The 13,428-nt window shown below is 47.6% G+C and overlaps 1 protein-coding gene across 1 annotated transcript in view; it reads left to right on the top strand.

Moving 5' to 3' along the window:
* Positions 1–13,428, top strand: part of ppp1r13bb (protein phosphatase 1, regulatory subunit 13Bb) — a 72,140-nt gene that overhangs the window by 21,335 nt on the left and 37,377 nt on the right. The window lies entirely within an intron of this gene.

Below are 13,428 nucleotides of genomic sequence, written 5' to 3' on the forward strand. Positions count from 1 at the left end.
TGGGCCGAAAGTAGCACGAAAAGAAGCACATTCGGTGTGAAGGCTATTGAAAGAGCTATTGACTGATGCCTGCCTACTGCCAAGTCATATAATTACAGCAAACATGTCGGCAGTTTGGCATCTGTCCTCTGAACGACAACGAGAGGCACATTCCGACATTGACTTCCATTTTCGCGATTTCAAAATAAAAGCGCGAGCTAAGCGTTGTTGAAAATCAATGACACATCGCTATTCAACTAACACAGCTTGTTTTGTGAGCCTGCTAACAATGTAAAGTAGTGTTATAGTTAACTAGGTAGAGTGGGGATTACTCACCGAATTCAATGCATTGCAATATGTTGGCTAAGATAAATGCCACAATTCAGGTTAAGTCAGTGAACCATAGGTTCCCACTGTCTGACCAAAAAAAAAAAAAAGAGATAAAAATGGACATGCTAGATGTGTATTATGCACAAAAGAGATTAATTATGGAGGAAAGGGTGTGCTTATCACACTGTCAGATAGAGCTCCACAGACAGAAGGTGACCACTATCATAACAACACAAAGATGAAACAGCTCCTCGGAATTAAGTCATAACCGCTTTTTAACACTATAACACTAGCCCCTGCCGTACCGCTCCTCCGCCTGCAGTGTAGTTCTCTCTTTTTTCACTATAGTTGTGTTTGCATCCCTGAGTTAAGGAGGAACACATTGCGCACACACACACACACACACACACACACTACACACACACACTCATACCCTGCCTCTTCAATAGCTGAACATTCAGCTTGAGTACATTCAAATGCCTTCTGTTTATACAGTAATCAGAACGTATGGATATGGACTGGCCCTAACTCTTTCATGAGGTGAAGTCTCAACCTGGATTTTACAAGCCATTTTTCTGCCTTTCAGTGACCTACATTACCATTTCTCTCGCCAATCATATACAGTGGGGTGCAAACATTTGGCCACCCCTGGTTTAAATGTCTGTTACAATTAATCTCCTAGTGATTAAAAGAAAACCTGAACACTAAATGCTACAAAGTTAAACATGACTCCTTTCTGCAAATGTTAAAGTAAGGTTTCTTTTTATTAAAATTTTTCTGAGTATTTAAATGATAAAAAAGGAAAAGGGCCCTGAGCAAAAGTTTGGGAACCCTTTTGGATTATTCTTTGTTACCTTTTGAGAAGATGATTACTAAGGCCCAGACCAAGGTGATTTACTCGTTAGGGCTTTAATGAGTCAGGTGAATATAAATCCAACTAGGCTATATATTCTGAAGTAACTCCATGCCTTCTAAAGTATCCAACTGCGGTAGCTGTTATGTCTGGTGTTAAAAACCATGGATTCCTCTAAGCAGTTGTCCAAGGATGTCAGAATCAAGATAGTTCACTTCCACCAGCAAGGAGAAGGCTCTAAAAAAACTCTCGCAACATTTCAAACTACCCTAATTGAAGTCAAGGCAAGATCTGGAAGACCAAGAACAATTTCAGATAATAGCCCGAGATCTGGTGAGAAATGCTCAGAAGAACCCACACATCACTGCAAAAGAGCAGCAAAAAAGAGTAGCAGACACCGGTGTAGTTGTTCACAGGACAACAATACAGCGTACCTTAAACAACAAAGACCTACATGCCATGACCTCAACACCAAAATAGGCGTTTGAAGTATTCAAAAGAAAACCTTGAGAAACCTCAAGCCTATTGGAACAATGTGCTTTGGACTGACGAAACCAAAATTGAACTTTGAAGATATGTTTGGAGAAAAAAGGGAGAAGCATTTGTAGAGAAGAACACCTTGAAAAAAATATGATTAAATTAAAATAATAAAAAAAATATATATAATCTTGCTTTAAAATGTGATAAATGTAATGTTTAACTTTGTACCATTTAGAGGTTAGGTTGGGGTTTTCGACTTTTATTTTTTTTGGTGGGGGGGCGCCTTGACAGACGTTGACACCCCCAGTCCCTTTTCCGCTCAACTTCATCTAACACTGCGGAATGGGTTTCTTGTGAACAATAAATCTGATAATCTTTCTCCTTCAACCATGTAAAAACTGCTCTTCTATTCTTATAATCTACTAAACAATTCCAGTTATTGCTAGCTATACTTATTTCACCAATTGCTGTAATAATATACAGGTTTCTAGAATAATTACCACTAATCCTGCTAGATTTCTACCAAAAAGTACCATGATAATCATCCTGGTGTCCCTGACATCTACTAAGTGCCTAACTGTCCTGTTGTCCCTCCCCTAAAAATCGCTTCCCTTTCCTGAAACATGCGCTAAAACCTCCCATCTTGGATTGCCACTCTTATGTCGTCACTTTCCAACCACTAACTGCGTGATACTCCAATAGGAAGCTCATCTTCTCTATGGTCACTCATCTTAAAAGGCTGATAAAACATTATCTCACACTATGAGATCATTTTACTTGTCAATAACTTAACAACAATAGAAAAGGTCAATGAACAGAAAAAAAATAAATAACCAAGAAATAAAACAAAATAAATAAATAAGAAAACAAAGAAAAACACGCAAGAAAAAGACAGTAACAACATCAACAACAAACATACTAATAAATATAGCCACAAGTGGCAATTAAGGGCGCAAAGGTTAACCTCAAATTTGCTACACATCTCTGTTACGGCACTCTCTGGTTGTCGGTTGTGCTTCTGAAGAAGGCCCCCAATATCTTAGGCCCTAAGCCAAAGTTTTTCAGCCGCCTGAGATGAAAGAGGTGACATTTTAGGTGCTTTTTTCACCACTTGGTTAGTGTGTTCATGTGAGCAGGTGAGGTCATTGGTGATGTGAACCGCCAAGAACTTTATGCTGTTAATTCTCTCCGCAGCACTCGTTGATGGTGATGGGGTCTTGTGCCTGCCTCTTTTTCCTGAAGTCCACCACCAGCTCCTTGGTCTTGTCAGCGTTGAGAGCGAGGTTATTTGCCTGGCTATACTGAGCCAGGCAGTAAACCTCAGTTCTGTAGGCCGTCTCGTCACCGTCGGTGATCAGGCCAATCACTGTTGTGTCGTTGATGAACTTGATTACCGTGTTAGAGCTGTGAGTGGCCGCACAGTTGTGGGTGTACAGGGAGTAGAGGAGGGGGCTTAGTACACAGCCTTGGGGGGATTCCAGTGCTGATGGACAGAGAGGCGGAGGTCTTAGAGCCTATCTTCACCACTTGTTTTTGGTCCGACAGGAAGTCCAGGATCCAGTTGCATAGGCTGGGATTGATGTCTCGGTCCCTGAGCTTGCTGTAGAGTCTGAAGGGGACTATGGTGTTGAATGCTGAACAATAGTCTACAAACAGCATCCTCACATAGAAGTTTCTCTTATCAAGGTGGATGAGGGCTGTGTGTAATGCCGTGGCAATGGCGTCATCTGTCTTATCTGTTTCCTCGAGGCAAATTGGTGAGGGTCTAGGAAGGGTGGCAGCTCTCTGTAGATCAGGATCTTGATAATCTTGTCAAAGCATTTTCATACTATGGGGATGAGAGCAACAGGGCACCAGTCGTTAAGGCATGTCACCTTACCCTTTTTCCGTACCAGGATGATGGCAGATGACTTGAAGCAGAAGGGCACTATGCCCGTGGAGAGTGAGAGGTTGAATATGACGGTAAAGATACCAGCCAGCTGTTCTGTGCACGCTTTAAGCACCCGGCCTGGGATTCCATCCGGTCCAGCTGCTTTGGCTATATTAATGCACTTGAAAACCTCACGCATGTCTTCCTCAGTGATGATCGGAGCTTCTGTTGTGCCATCTGTGTTGTGAGTTGTCTCTAGACAGCTTCAGCTTGTGCTTGTAGGCGGACATAAGGAGGATAGCAGAGTGATTCCCAGAACAGAGTGTCCACTTGATCCAGGCATTTATTTCCCTGTGTGTTTACATTCATATGTTGAAAGAACTTGGGTAAAACGTTTCCCAGCAACGCTTGATTGAAGTCTCCTACCACTATTAGAGCAGCCTCTCGGTGTCTGTTCTCTATGTTGCTAATAGTCCCATACAGTTCCGCTACATTCATGTCGGTGTGTGGCGGTATGTACACTGCTATGCACACAACAGCAGTGAATTCTCTCGGTAGCCAACATCGACATCATATGGTATTAATTTTCCGGGGAGCAGAAAGACTTTAGAGCATTAACATTACCTGTTTTGCACCAGACGTTGTTAGTCACGAAACATACTCCACCTCCTTTGCTTTTCCCCGAAAGTTCCTTTGTTCTATCCTCGTGGTACACAGAGAAGCCTGCGGAAGATACAGTGTGGTCCGGTATAGATTTGCATAACCACGTCTCCGGAAGGCAGATAATATGGCAGTCCCTTGTTTCTCTCTGGAAGGAAATCCTCGCCCTTAGGTCATCCAGCTTGTTGTCCAGGGATTGTACATTGGCTAACAGGATACTGAGGAGTGGAGTTTTACCTTCTCGCTGCATAGCTCTGACCAGTAAGCCGGCCCGACGAGACCGTGTCTCCGGCGTCTCTTTTTTTCCGGTGGATAGCTATCAGTCCTTCCTCAGCGACCCGGGCAAGCTGGGGCTCCCAGTGAAAAAACTCTGGTTTCTCGAGTAATATCCCAGTCTCTTATGTTCAGAAGTGTCTCTCTGTCATTACAAGTTAAAAACACAATTAAAAACAATAAAATAGAAAAACTGCTGCATGTTTCTGTCGAACGCATCCAAACACAGCTGCCTTCCACAGCGCCTACTTGGTTACATTGTGTCTCTAGGACAAACGGTTCCAAAGTTATCGCCTCCCAAAGTTGAAAAAACTCAACATGTTAATATAGCGCCCCCTTATGGAATTTTTCTGAATTGTTGTGAGGGTGTGGCCTGGGGTCCTCTACGTGCCTACCAAAAAGCTAAAAAGTGACCAATATTTGTGAGTCATGGCCCTTTTTCATGAAAACGGCAGAAGGCTGAATAATCGAAATGACATTGAAGACCATTTTTAAAAATACTTTTTGTTATTCAAAATAGAGAAAAATCTATTACGGCAAATAATAGAAGACTTGCGCCCTAAAAATAAGTAAACACCATCCAACAACACCACTATCTTGATACACTAACAATAGCTACATTGACCTCAACACCAACAGCCACGGTACATCACACAACCAGTTTCCTTTGTAACTTAGAATTGTCACTTGTGAAAAGTTTTATTATCTAGTGTCCACCAAAATATATATAGATAATGAAGTGTACACAGTGGTCCGTTAGTGCTTCTTTGCCTGTCTGTGTGCGGCTCTTTAATCCGTTCATTAAAAGTGTTGGTGTGGCGCTCCGAGGCCGCGTTCATAAATTCGCTCTGAGAACGCCGGAGCGTCCACGTGACCGCCTCTTGTCCAATCAAATGACTTGGTCCCATTATGACCCAGTGTGCGTTCCGACGAATTTAAGAACGCGGCTTCTGTGTGTTGCTGCACGCTTCTGTAACCCGACACAACAGGTGCAGCGCACTCTGTGTGTGTGTGTGTGTGTTTAGCGGATGTTTGTGTTTCTGGCTTCTTGCGTACTGAGACACAGTTCACACCAGGGGAGTATTCCATCAACGTCGCTAAAGGAAAATCCAGGCATATTTTTGTATAAATCTCGTAAGACTTATCAAAGCGAGGCTTTTTTTTTTCATCACCCTCGAGGTAGGCTAACAAAACAAAAACAAAAATTGTCGCTTTGTTGTTGGTGGTGGTCAGCAAATTTGCACAAAAAAATCAAATGGCAGCGAAGAAAAGTACTGCTAAGCGCAAATTAGAAGATGAACACGGGAGGTTTTTAGCAGAGTGGGAGAGTGAATATTTATTTGTGGAACATAATGGAAAGCCATTCTGCCTGATTTGCCAAACATCATTGGCACATTGCAAAGCTTAAAATTTCCAGGGCCTTTTCAGCACACCGCATGGTAACATTGACAAGGAATTCCCAAAAGGTACTGAACTTCGCAAGCACAAATGAAACAGCTTGAAAAGTCAGACACAAAAACAGATCAAGTTGTTCCAAAGATTTACCAATCAATCATAGACAGTGACACTTGTGTCCTATTTAGTGGCCTGGAACATTGCATGTGCTAAAAAGCCATATAATGAAGGAGTGTTTGTGAAGAAATGCATCACTGATGTAGAAATATTTTCTCCAGTAAATGACACACTGAAAAAGATGGCCTCAGACATCCAACTGTCACGCCACACTGTTGAACACAGAATATCGGACATAAAGTCTGCCATTGAAACAGAATTACATTCTGATTTCAGAAATGTGAATATTTCAATGTCGCATTGAATGAGTCTTGTCTGTCTGTCTGTCTGTCTGTCTGTCTGTCTGTCTGTCTGTCTGTCTGTCTGTCTGCTAACACACTACAAGCCAGTAATACATTACATTCCAACAATTACTGTGGATCTACGTGCACGACAGAGAACCTTTGTTTAAAGTAAAGTGGTCATGCCACTTAATTAATGTGTGCTCTGCCAGCATTAATATTTTGCTTCAAAGACATGATTTGGCAGATTCTCCAGGCATGATTGTTTTAAATTTGGGTTATTTAATGAAGTTGAATTTGGTTTTGGAATTTGAATTATAATTATATTCAATATTCACAATGAATTAGTTTTGTTCTTATTTGTTGATAATTCAATGTGACAACTTGCCTGACGTAGTGTAACAATTTACCCGCTGATGGGGCAAATTGTCACAAATGAACACTGTCTATTTAAAGGTCTACAGCTCCGTACTGAAATAAGATATGAAGATATAATCAATACAAAATATGTGCCCAAGACTTCATTCTTTCATTTGGTATGACATTTATACCATTGTGATGTATTGTGCCCAGTAAATGTTGGACAGCGTGTGACAACATATACTAGGGATGCACCGAAATGAAAATTCTTGGCCGAGGCCGAAGCCGAATTTAAGGAAACACTTGGCCGAATACCGAATACCGAATGTGTATCGGCAGTTTTTAATTTTATCATTGCATAAACTAAATACATTTTGCTTTTTATTCATGCTTCTCAAAGAAAGAAATTGAGATTTAAAAAAAATAACTTTTATTGAACATTCCAGCAGACATCAGTCTATACCAACAAAGCACAATAAATAAAATAAATCAGTCAAATTAAATGTTTTTGTTTTCCCTGAATAGCTGCTGAAAGAAAATCTTTGTAGGCCTACAACAAAAAAGTGCATTGGGATAAAAGTGCTTTGAGCCTACTTTTTACTAGGCTACTTCTTTTCGTAAAAGACCATATTTAACATTTTAACAAAATGTTTTAAACATTAGAAAACAAACAAACAACATTATGCCTATACTTGACTGACTGCTCAAATTAAATCTGTCTGTATAACGTATGTATATAACTTATGTATGTGTAGCTTGTCAGCTATGGCATGTCAGTTACACAATATATAACAAAAATGTGCATAGGGATAAATAAAACAAATGAATAACTGGCTGCCCTTTAAAACAATATAAGCCTACTTATTCAGGAAAAGTGGCAGGTTCATCGATGCCCAAACTGCTGAAGGCTCTGGCCAAGGAACGGGCTGCAAATCTAACGTTGGTATTAACTCAAACAATCCAGACAAAAAATCTAAATATTTAAGTCCATGGTGTAGTGACTACATTATGGGTTCATGTTCTCCTCTTACTGTTGGTTGTGTAGTGGGAGGGAACCAGTTCTGGCACTAGGGGCAGAGGGGAGGATTATTAACGTTGCAACTTCCTGTTTAGACACAACAGTTTTGGTGATCTATTTTCTGGTCCTGTACTGAGAGTACAAGTTGTTATTTTGATTAAACAGTTATCATTACGTTGCCTACGTCTTTCCTTTTTCCTCCGGCACTACACTGGTGACCCCGACGTGGATTTTTGTTAACGTAATTGTGTACAAAAACCAGCGAACGAACATTACAATCCTGCAAAATGTCCGGGCGAGGAAGACGTTCAAACCAGCGGCAGCCATCACCATCCCCTGTCAGGGTAACGCGTGGTGCGCACACTCCCACTCTCAAGCTACCAGAGTTCTGGGACTCAACGCCTGCTGCATGGTTTGCTATTGTAGAGGCACATTTCAACAAAAGTGACATCGATGACGACGACGACCGGTACAACCATGCTGTGGCAATGTTGGGCAGCTCCACCGCAGCTCGAGTGGTAGGTTTTTTGTCTGCTCCCCCGACGACGAACAAATATGAGCGCCTCAAGGCCCTGCTTCTAGAGACATTTGAACTGTCCACTGCGGAGAGGGTGCGTCGCCTATTTGCCATGTCGGACTTGGGTGACGAGAGGCCTTCTGCGCGCATGGAGAGGATGCTAAACCTGCTCGGTACAGAAGACCCCATGATCCTCTTCACAGAGCTGTTCATGCGCACATTGCCAGCTCAAGTTAGGATGGCGCTGGCCAACACCGCCATCATGGAGCCCCGCGCCCTGGCCAGGGAGGCGGACCGGTTCGTCTTGGCCATGCCTCAACGGTCCCCCGACCTGCTCGCTCCCGCGGCCGCCCCGCCACCCGACCGTCGCAGGAGAGCGAAGGATGACGCCAGACCTTCTGGCCAGCAGGGTAACGCTGCGGGCCATTGTTTCTACCACGCCACTTTTGGCGCCAAGGCCAAACGGTGCCGCTCACCCTGCACCTTCGGACCGACGGGAAACGGCGGGGCCGGCACTCAGTAGTGGCCCTGAGCGCTGGCGTCACCAACAGGCTGCTCTTCATACAAGACACCGCCTCTGGTCGCAGTTTCCTTTGTGACACAGGTGCCCAGTGGAGCATCATTCCGGCAGAGAGATCGGATGTGGCGAAGGAGGAGCGTGGTCCGCAGTTGGCAGGCGCGGACGGCACACCTATCTGCTCTTATGGCACTAGGGCGGTGGACGTGTGCTTCGGAGGGCAATGCTTTTCGTGGGATTTTGTCATAGCGGCTGTCACATTTCCCCTCCTTGGTGCGGATTTTCTGTGCGCCCACAACCTGTTGGTGGACGTGGGGAACAGGCGCCTGGTCAACTCACAGACTTTCGCTTCCTTCGCCTGTACGCAGGGGGAGGCGGTCTACAGCGGGTGGTCCAATACGCTCGCCGAAAGTGACCAGTACCTTCGGCTGCTCGCCGAATTCCCCGACCTTACCAAGCCCACCTTCTCCGCGCCCACGGTGAAACACGGAGTGGAGCACCACATCGAGACCGAGGGGCCTCCCCTCCACGCCAGGGCCAGGCGCCTCAACCCGGAGAAGCTGGCCATCGCCAGGGCGGAGTTTGCGCATATGGAGCAGGTGGGCATCGTTCGGCGCTCGAGCAGCCCCTGGGCGTCTCCCCTGCACATCGTCCCTAAGTCAGACGGCGGGTGGCGCCCATGTGGGGACTACCGCCGCCTCAACGACGCGTCCAAGCCTGACCGCTACCCGGTCCCACATGTCCAGGACTTTTCAGCGAACCTGGCAGGCAAACGCTTCTTCTCCAAAGTGGACCTGGTACGGGGGTACCATCAGGTGCCGGTGCACCCCGAGGACGTCCCTAAGACGGCCGTAATCACGCCATTTGGACTCTTCGAGTTTCTGCGGATGCCGTTCGGCCTGAAGAACGCGGCGCAGACCTTCCAACGCCTCATGCACTCGGTGCTCCGGGACCTACCATTCCTCTTCGTCTACTTGGATGACATCCTCGTCGCAAGCACCACGGAGGAGGAGCACCTGTCCCACCTCCGGGCCCTTTTCACACGGCTCAGCCAACATGGGCTGATTGTCAATCCGGCGAAGTGTGAGTTCGGACGGAACACCATCGACTTTCTCGGGCACCGGGTCTCCGCAGAGGGGGTGACCCCCCTCCCCTCGAAGGTGGAAGCTGTCGCTGCTTTCCCGCGCCCCAGCACAATCAGCGAGCTCAAGGGGTTCATCGGGATGGTAACCTTCTACTATCGCTTCCTCCACCACATCGCTCACATCCTGCGGCCTCTGTACGATGCCCAGAAGGGCAAGACTCTGAAGCAGCCGGTGGACTGGACGGCGGAGCGTGTCAAAGCCTTTCAGGACACCAAGGCGGCCCTGGCCCGCGCTGCCATGTTGGCCCACCCCTCGCCCTCGGCACCCACTGCTCTCACCACGGACGCCTCTGACTTTGCTGTGGGAGCGGTGTACGAACAGTGGGTTGGGGACGCCTGGCAGCCTCTTGCATTCTTCAGCCGCCAGCTGTCTCCCAGAGAGCAAAGGTACAGCACATTCGACAGGGAGCTCCTCGGGCTGTGGCTTGCTGTCAGACACTTCCGTTTTTTACTGGAGGGCCGCGAGTTTACGGCCTACGTGGACCACAAGCCACTCACGCACGCCATGTCCAAGGTGGCGGAGCCGTGGTCCGACCGCCAACAGCGCCAGCTCGCCTACATATCCGAGTTCACCACAGACATCCAGCACGTTGCTGGGAAGTCCAACCAGGTCGCGGATTGTCTCTCCAGGGCGGTGGTTGGTGCGGTCCAACTGGGTTTGGACTACGCGCGCATGGCTGCAGACCAGGCCGCCGACCCCGCCGTCCAGGCTCTCAAGTTGTCGGACACAGGACTGCGCCTAGAAGAGGTGGTTTTCGGTGACGCAGGGGCCACGCTCCTGTGCGACGTCTCCATGGGTCAGCCACGACCGGTGGTCCCCGCCAACTGGAGGCGCCCCGCCTTCGAGGCGATACACGGCTTGTCTCACCCTGGTAGGAAACCGTCCTCACGGCTGGTGTCAGAGAAATTCGTCTGGCATGGGCTCAAGAGGGATGTGAGGGCCTGGGTAGACACGTGCATCGCCTGCCAGCGCGCCAAGGTGCATCGACACGTCAAGGCCCCCCTGGAGCAGTTCTCTGTGCCTGAGCGGAGGTTCGATCATGTAAACGTGGACCTGGTAGGGCCGCTGCCCCCCTCGCACGGATACACCTATCTCTTTACCATGGTGGACAGGACGACTCGCTGGCCGGAGGCAGTTCCGCTCTCCTCAACGACAGCCCCCGACCTGGCCCGGGCGTTCATCGCGGTGTGGGTCTCCCGCTACGGCACCCCTGCTGATCTCTCCTCTGACCGTGGCTCACAGTTTACTTCAGAGCTGTGGGCAGCGGTGGCGGAGAATCTGGGGGTCAAGCTCCACCGCACAACCGCCTATCACCCGCAGGCGAACGGGCTCTGTGAGCGTTTCCATCGATCCATGAAGGCCGCCCTTCGAGCCAGCCTCACGGACAGCGACTGGCTTGACAAGCTGCCGTGGGTCATGCTGGGGCTCAGGACAGCGCCTAAGGAGGACCTCCAGTCGTCGTCCGCTGAGCTGGTGTTTGGACAGCCGCTGCGGGTCCCCGGTGACTTCATTCCCAAGTCAACGGAGCCCTGGTCCGCCGCCGCTCAGCGCGCCTCCCTGCTGGACAGCGCCAGGACCTTCGTCCCGGTCCCGACTACGCAGCATGGTGTCCCTACTTCGAGGGTGCCCCCGGAGCTGCACTCAGCGAGGTTCGTTTTCATTCGTCATGATGGCCACAGGACTCCACTACGTCCTCCTTATGACGGGCCTTTCCGTGTCATCGAGGCCGGAGCCAAGAACTTCATGGTTGACATGGGGGGTAGGCCTGAGTGTGTGTCCGTTGATCGCCTCAAACCGGCCCACTTGGACCTTGAACTGCCCCTGGACTTGGCCCTGCCACCGCGCAGAGGCCGGCCTCCAGTCCTACCTCCCCTGCCGCGCCCTGGCCATTCCCCCCTCCGACCCCGACAACCCCCCGCAGCTCGCGAGCCCCCGGTCGTCACTGCCCCCCGTCCTTCCCTGCAGGAGGACGTGATGGGCGATGTCACACCTCCTCCCGCACCTCCTGACTTTACCTACGATCGTAGGGGCCGGGCCATACGCCCTCCTCGCCGTGAGGATTTCCAATATTGAGGTGAACACTGGGGGGGCTGGTGTAGTGACTACATTATGGGTTCATGTTCTCCTCTTACTGTTGGTTGTGTAGTGGGAGGGAACCAGTTCTGGCACTAGGGGCAGAGGGGAGGATTATTAACGTTGCAACTTCCTGTTTAGACACAACAGTTTTGGTGATCTATTTTCTGGTCCTGTACTGAGAGTACAAGTTGTTATTTTGATTAAACAGTTATCATTACGTTGCCTACGTCTTTCCTTTTTCCTCCGGCACTACAATATGTAAATAAAGTTATGTGTAATAAAGTGGAATGAAACAGGGAAAAAGTATTGAACACTAGATGAAAAAAGGGCGCTTGTGACTTTAAGAAGTAATGGCGATTAGCGATGTTTAGCTTAGCCAGTTGAACAGAAGTAACTTCACTTTTAACATCACTTCCCGGGGTCGTAGAGGGCTGGTTGACGGCTTAAAATGACCGTGATGACATAAGGACCTTATCCAGCATAGTCTTGTGTTTCTACCCCGGGCATAGCCGGTGTTATTCACGGACAAACAACTCGTTATACGTTCGATTTGGGCTCTTCGTCTCATTCGCTGAGCAGCATGGGATGCTTACACTGTTTGATTGCGTCATCAAAACACGCCCACTATTCGGTGGTAAACATTCGGTGTTTTCACACATTCGGCCGAATACCGAATGTGCTTTATTTTGCGATATTCGGCCGAATACATTCGGTGGCCGAATGTTCAGTGCATCCCTAACATATACCATGCTCCCCTACGCAGCGGACATACTGTAGATCTTTTTGACAAGGCAGCATACATTGGCAGAACACCGGCAATGGTGCTGGTGTTTCGTCCGATGACATTTTGCATTTCCCCGCTTTTATTATTATAGCAAAATTTGCCCCGGCTACTTGTCCCACAGTTTTGGCACTATGAGAGGTGTCAAAACGTGTGGCTCGTTCGTACTCGCGTTGCTTATACAGGGTTTATGCGGTTTACATACGGTTTACCCACAATGCCCCGTTTTGAGGACAAAAAAACCCATAGACAAAGAATGGTGCAATATTCAAAACGCCACAGCTCGGCCTCTGGATTTTGCCGGGGGGGGCATCGTGGTGACGCACACACACACACAGACATTTTGTGGAGAAAAAAACCCATAGGAAATGAATGGTGGAACTTTGAGAATAGAGTGAGAACAAAGTTCTTTTTGAAAATGTTTTATGAATGGTGGAACTTTGAGAATAGAGTGAGAACAAAGTTTTTTTGAAAATGTTTTACACATTTTGACCAGATTTAGGTGCTTGAAGGAACATTGTGCTTCCTGACTTGGGTAACGTGTCGGTTTCTTTCACTACGGACTTAACATTTTCACAAGCCAACTCGTGGTCAAGAAGGTTGGCACTTTCGCAGGCAGTGGGGTTAATAATGGTCACGCGCACACAATGAATTTCTGATACAAGCTACACCGCGCCTCATAGAGAATGAGGTGCGGCATAGCTCGTTGATACATGTATTACCTTTACGATGAAGGAGGAATACTTTTGCGAATATTAATAATATTTATTTATTTA

Source organism: Nansenia antarctica (assembly GCF_963989245.1).
Source record: "Nansenia antarctica genome assembly, chromosome: 1".
Lineage (NCBI taxonomy): Eukaryota > Metazoa > Chordata > Actinopteri > Argentiniformes > Microstomatidae > Nansenia > Nansenia antarctica.